Source organism: Notolepis coatsorum (assembly GCF_963971535.1).
Source record: "Notolepis coatsorum genome assembly, chromosome: 12".
In the NCBI taxonomy this organism is placed as follows: Eukaryota; Metazoa; Chordata; class Actinopteri; order Aulopiformes; family Paralepididae; genus Notolepis; species Notolepis coatsorum.
This window is the reverse complement of record NC_140176.1, coordinates 6,815,264-6,822,282: the sequence shown is the minus strand read 5'-3', so window position 1 is coordinate 6,822,282 and position 7,019 is coordinate 6,815,264. Positions and strand designations below refer to the sequence as shown.

Below are 7,019 nucleotides of genomic sequence, written 5' to 3'. Positions count from 1 at the left end.
CCTCTCCCCTCCCTCCCCTCTCCTCCTCTCCTCTCCTCTCCCCTCCCCTCTCCTCTCTCCTCTCCTCTCCTCTCCTCTTCTCTCCTCTCTCTCCCCCTCTCTCTCTCTCCCCCCTCTCTCTCGCCCCCTCCCCCCCCCCTCTCTCTCCCCCCCCTCTCTCGCTCGCCCCCCTCTCTCTCCCCCCCTTCTCTCTCTCCCTCTCTCTCTCCCCCCTCTCTCTCCCCCCCTTCTCTCTATCTCCCCCCCCTCTCTCTCTCTCTCTCCCCCCCCTCTCTCCCTCTCTGATGTATTTGGACAGCTGTGTCAGTGTGTGTGTGTTACAGGGGTTGTGACCCTGACAGTCTTGTTTAATGCCGTCCTCTCATCCTAATTGATGGCCAGAGCAAACAATTGGGGTCTGGAATGGCCCACTGTGTGTGTGTGTGTGTGTGTGTGTGTGTGTGTAGGTGTGTGTGTGTGTGTGTGTGTGTGTGTGTGTTATCAGCACAAGTAGTTGTGTAAGCTGTGTGTGTGTGTGTGTTACCTGCACAATGTAGTTGTGTAAACTGTGTGTGTGTGTGTGTGTGTGTGTGTGTGTGTGTGTGTGTGTGTTGTGTGTGTGTGTGTGTGTGTGTGTGTGTGTTACCTGCACAATGTAGTTATGTAAACTGTGTGTGTGTGTGTGTTTCCTGTGGGAGTGAAACACATGGGCCTATAGGTGACTTTGAGGATTTAAAGATATTGTTGTGCCTGACACTGTATTCAGTCTACAGTGATTCTTCTCATAGCGTCTGTATCTTGTGTCTGCATGTGGCCCTGTGCTGAGGCCCTGTGCTGTGGCCTGGCTGCTCACCTGCATGTGACATTCCTGTGTAGAGTCGTTAGTACCGACGCTTCAGTGGAATCCCGTTGCCAGGGGAACAGCTTGGACCCACGTTTGTCTCATGTCAGTTATTGTATTAACCCTTTCACTGCCACACTGCACAGAAGGTTAACCCTTTCAGTGCCACACTACACAGAAGGTTAACCCTTTCACTGCCACACTGCACAGAAGGTTACCCCTTTCAGTGCCACACTACACAGAAGGTTAACCCTTTCACTGCCACACTGCACATAAGGTTACCCCTTTCAGTGTCACACTACACAGAAGGTTAACCCTTTCACTGCCACACTACAGAAGGTTTAACCCTTAACCGTCTGTAGTGTGGTAGTGAAAGGGTTAACCGTCTGTAGTGTGGTAGTGAAAGGGTTAACCTTCTGTAGTGTGGTTCTGACAGGGCTAACCTTCTGTAGTGTGGTAGTGACAGGGTTAACCTGCTGTAGTGTGGTAGTGAAAGGGCTAACCTTCTATAGTGTGGTAGTGAAAGGGTTAACCTTCTGTAGTGTGGTAGTGACAGGGTTAACCTTCTGTAGTGTGGTAGTGAAAGGGTTAACCTTCTGTAGTGTGGTAGTGACAGGGTTAACCTTCTGTAGTGTGGTAGTGAAAGGGTTAACCTTCTGTAGTGTGGTAGTGACAGGGTTAACCTTCTGTAGTGTGGTAGTGAAAGGGCTAACCTTCTGTAGTGTGGTTCTGACAGGGCTAACCTTCTGTAGTGTGGTAGTGACAGGGCTAACCTTCTGTAGTGTGGTAGTGAAAGGGTTAACCTTCTGTAGTGTGGTAGTGAAAGGTTAACCTTCTGTAGTGTGGTAGTGAAGGGCTAACCTTCTGTAGTGTGGTAGTGACAGGGTTAACCTTCTGTAGTGTGGTAGTGAAAGGGCTAACCTTCTGTAGTGTGGTAGTGACAGGGTTAACCTCTGTAGTGTGGTAGTGAAAAGGCTAACCGTCTGTAGTGTGGTAGTGAAAGGCTAACCGTCTGTAGTGTGGTAGTGAAAAGGGCCAACCTTCTATAGTGTGGTAGTGAAAGGCTAACCGTCTGTAGTGTGGTAGTGAAAGGGTTAACAGAACACGGAGTTCTTCTCCACCAGGCTCGCTGAGCAGAGCATATTTTAGGATGTCGGTGAGAAGTTTCTCCACACGTACACTTTAACTTGGTATGCAAAGGCTTTAACTGCCACCCTCTTCCCTGTAACAAGGCACTAAACGCTGAAACTCAAACATAGACTCATACACACACACATTCACCTTTGTTTACTTTTTTATTGCGTGCGTGTGTGTGTGTGTGTAGGTGTGTGTGTGTGTGTGTGTGTGTGTGTGTGTGTGTGAAAGGTTGTTCTGTGCCAATTGTCTCCCTACCTGCACCAGAACAGCATCCTGGAGACATTTCAGTCAGGGTTCAGGACCAGTGGTGCAGTCGTAATATGGGAACTGGTAACACGGCACGTGCACGCACGCGCGCGCGGGTACGTGCATGCGCACAGAACTGATTTATACACACACAAGCGCATATACGCAAGTGCAATCTTTCTATCATACAAGCTCTTCTTGCTCTCTATTTGTGTGAATGTGCGCGTGGAAAGCTGGCGCGCAGCACAGATGCTTGATTCAATATCATAAGCAGGTAGACCCCCCATCACGAATTCCGAGCCACATTAGTATTCACCTCCACTGCCTGTGTCACACAGAATGAAGGGGGAGATGCATTCAGATAGCCAACACCCAGACACTTAGTCTACCTGCGCTTTTTGTTATGTAAAACGGTGGCCGGGTATTAGTCACAACGAATGGATACAGCGCATTTTTGTGTGCGCGTACACGCGAGTACACATCCGTGCGCGATCGCGCGTACTTCTGCCTCAGTGATCTGGTAACACGGCGTGTAACCGGGTGTGACCACGACTGCACCACTGTTCAGGACTGGCCATAGCACAGAATCAGCCCTCCTTAAAGTGTCCTGACCTACTCCTCGTCCTCGCCGCTGACAACCGTGACTATTTTAATGCTGCTTGACCTCAGTGCAGCCTTCGACACTGTTGATCACACCATTTTATTAGATCGTCTCCAACATGGGGTTGGTGTCAGTGACACTGCATTAGCATGGTTTTCCTCCTATCTCACAAATAGAAGCTTTGCTGTCAACATCGCCAACTGCTCCTCCCCCTCAACCTCCCTCTCCTGTGGGGTCCCACAAGGGTCCATCCTTGGCCCGATCCTGTTCTCCCTTTACATGCTACCCCTTGGTCCAATCATTCAGAAGCACAACATCTCTTTTCACTGTTATGCTGACGACACACAGCTTTATGTTTCCCTGAAACCCAACAACCAGTCTCTACTTAACAGTCTCATATCCTGCCTGGATGATGTTAAATGTTGGATGGCACAAAACTCTCTACAACTAAATCAAAACAAATCCGAAATAATCCTCTTCGGTCCCCCAGACGCTGTCACCACCCTTACCAACAGCCTTGGCAACCTGTCCTCCCTGGTCAAGCCGTATGTCAAGAACCTAGGTGTCATTTTTGATCCACAATTTAAATTTGACAGACAAGTAAACTCAGTGGTAAAGGCATGTTTTTTCCAACTACGCACCATTGCCAAACTCAAAGCCCTTCTCTCCCCTGCAGACCTTCAGAGAGTCATCCACGCCTTCATTTCATCTAGATTAGACTACTGCAACTCTCTCTATATAGGCATTAACCAGTCTTCCCTGTCCCGCTTACAACTGGTACAAAACGCTGCTGCCAGACTGTTGACCGGAACCCGCAAGAGAGACCACATCACCCCTGTCCTTGCCTCCCTTCATTGGCTCCCAGTGAGCTACAGGATAGATTTTAAGGTTCTCCTATTTGTTTTTAAAGCCCTTAATGGTCACACACCCTCCTACATCTCAGACCTCCTATCCCCTTATTCCAACACCAGGTCCCTCAGGTCAGCCGATCAGAGGCTCCTGACAGTCCGGAGGTCTAACCTCAAGCTCAGGGGGGGCCGTGCCTTTGCTATCGCAGCCCCTGAACTGTGGAACAGCATCCCCACCTCCATTAGGCTCGCCCCCTCGATAGATGTCTTCAAATCGAGGCTCAAAACCCACTTCTACCTACTAGCCTTTCCCGTTCACTGACTCATGCCCTGTTTTTCTATGTGTTTGCCTGTGTGCCCTCCCATAAAACGGAGTGTGATTGTTGTCTATATGTATCTTGTGTATTTACCCTCTGTACAGCACTTTGGTTGACACGCGTCATGTGAAATGTGCTTTATAAATAAATTTGATTGATTGATTGATTGAGACTAAGGCTAGGCAATTAATCACATTTTATTTTCAATTATGAAAACAAGGTCATCGACTTTGCGCCAGGTCATGTTTCAGTTTTTCAGTTGAATTATATTTAAAATACTCGCAATGTTTCCATTGTCAATGAGTCGTGTTAAATAATAAACTCAATATTGAAGTCATGATTATGATTTTTGCCATAATGGAGTGGCTCCACATGTGACACTTTATAGACACATTGATTGATTGATTGATTGATTGATTGATTGATCATCATTGATTGATTGATTGAAGTTTATTTCAAATATGCAACAACAACAACAAACAAAGTACAGATATAGCCTTAAAAAAATCTTTTGTTCTTTTTTTTGTCATTACATATTTGAAAAGGAGTGGGAAGAAGTATACACTTATTTAATCCCACCCCGTTTTACTTACCCTCAGATCATACTTTAGTAACTTTACTAATGTAATTCATACTTTACTAACTGCTTTCTTTATTGTCAGACTATTAATAAGGAATTATTAAAAAATGTAATCTAATATATATCAATATAAGTCTAGTAATGTATGAATTAGTCAATGTTCTGATGAGTAAATAGGGGTGGGATTAAATAAGTGTATGCTTCTTCACACTCCTTTTCAAATATGTAAACGACAAAAAAAAAAGTAAAAAAAAAAAGATTGAGTTTGACTTTTTTGTTTGTTCTTTGTTATTTTATTTTTTTTATTTTTTATATACATTTATTATTTGAACGGCTTAAGGCTATATATGTACTTGATGTTTGTTTGTTATGTTGCATATTTGAAATAAACATCAATAAAAAATAAATAATCAAAGACTTATAATGAAAAAAATTACTTAGTTAACAAAACATTTTTGAATAATTATTATTATTATTATTTGCCAAAACTGTAGGTTACCCTGTATAGTTTCTCTAGCCATTGTATATACATATATATAACTACATACCTACATATCCACATATATACATACATACATACATACATACATACATACATACATACATACATACATACATACATACATACATACATACATACATACATACATACATACATACATACATACATACATACATACATACATACATACATACATACATACATACATACATACATACATACATACATACATACATATCACACATCACAATCAACTGCAGGATGTGTATTGTGTCTCGGGCTCTTGTCTATACTCTGATGATATGAATTGAACTGTGGAACAGCATCCCCACCTCCTCCACTAGGCTCCTCGCCCCCTCGATAGAAGCCTTCAAATCTAGGCACAAAACCCACTTCTACCTACTAGCCTTACCCATTCACTGACCCATGCCCTGTTTGCCTGTGTGCTTGCTTGCCTGTGTGGCCTCCCGTAAAACGGAGTTGTGATTGTTGTCTATATGTATCTATGTATCTACCCTCTGTACTGGTTGACATGTGTCATGTTCAATGTGCTATATAAATACATCTGATTGGGGCGGCTACGTGGCGCAGTGGGCAAGGCGCTCGCAACGAATACTGGAGACTAGGCTCGAACAGGATGCCTCCTGTTCGAGCCCCGCTCTCCACATTGCTTTCAGTCTAGCTGGTCGTCCGCACTAATACACATTGGCCGTATTACGGGGAGGGAAACTGAAGGGTGGGGATCGGGCGTTGTGGACAGCGACTCCTACAGGTCGGTTGGTGCGCCTGCGCAGTAGAATCAGGAAGCGACGGGGGCGGGGCCCCTCCAAAGCCCAGACCCCTGACGCTGAAAGATCGAGCCGCGCATGTGGAAAGATGCCACTGCTGTTACCTCGAGTATCGGAGGGGACTCGTGCAATGTATGACTTAGTCCACATTACAGCCGGCTTGTGGGAGGCAAGAAACAGCGTTCGTGACAGGGGAGGGTTGAATTGGACGATATGAAAATTGGGATGGGAGAAAAATAGAAAATGGGAGAAAAAGTGGATTAAAAAAAAAGAAAATACATCTGATTGATTGATTGACTCTGTGTGTCTGTGTCTCTCCTCCAGGTTACTCCCTCTGTCTGGGTCAGTCCTACTTCTTCCGCTTCAACCACCCAGAGGAGGCCAGCAGGATGAAGAGCATGCTGCCAGCCAAGACCTCGGTGTCACCTCTGTCCTATAACACAGGTACACACACACACACACACACACACACACACACACACACACACACACACAGGGCACGATGGTGGCTCAGGAGGCGGAGCGGTTGTCTGGTAATCTGAAGGCCTGCCGACAGGGTGGCACCTCGTCAGGTCGCCTGAGTGGCTGAATGAGAGAGTTGGGTTCACACACGGTCCTTGAAGTGCTTAAAGTGCAAAAAGTCAAGGCCTGGAATTCCTTGAAAATATTTTTATATATATTATCTTTCTCCCCCCTTCTTTTTCCGTTTTTCTCCCCTCCCAATGTTAGTCGTTATGCCAATTCCCAATCCCCTTCCTGGTCGTTGCGCGCTCTGCCCCCTACCGTCGGTCTGGGAGGGCGGAGACTATCACATGCTTCCTCCGACACATGTGTAGCCAGCCCACCGCTTCTTTTCACCTGGCAGCGCGGACTCTCACTGGGGGAGTGTAACGTGTGGAAGGTCACACTACCTCTCCCAGATCCTTCCCTTGCTGTGCAGGCGCCCCGACCGAACTGTAGGAGTCGCTGTTTACAACGACCAGGACCCACCCTATGCCAAAACGAGACCTGAGACATCCCAAAATATATTGACCCCCTAATAAAAAACATATTCGGTCAAGGAAATTGCATTTTATTATATCATGTAAAGGCGATGACATTTAATTAGGAAAAGAGTGTCAGGGTCAGAGAGAGAGAGAGAGAGTCTTAAACACTAGATGTCCAACATTCTACATTCTAA

At 45.8% G+C, this 7,019-nt stretch overlaps 1 pseudogene across 1 annotated transcript in view; it reads left to right on the top strand.

Annotated features, from left to right (window-relative positions):
• The window catches only part of LOC311238637, a 104,541-nt pseudogene that overhangs the window by 74,528 nt on the left and 22,994 nt on the right, over positions 1-7,019 (top strand). The window contains exon 8 of the transcript in view: positions 6,164-6,283. The product of the transcript in view is annotated as an uncharacterized misc_RNA (transcript). The remainder of the gene's footprint in view (positions 1-6,163; positions 6,284-7,019) is intronic.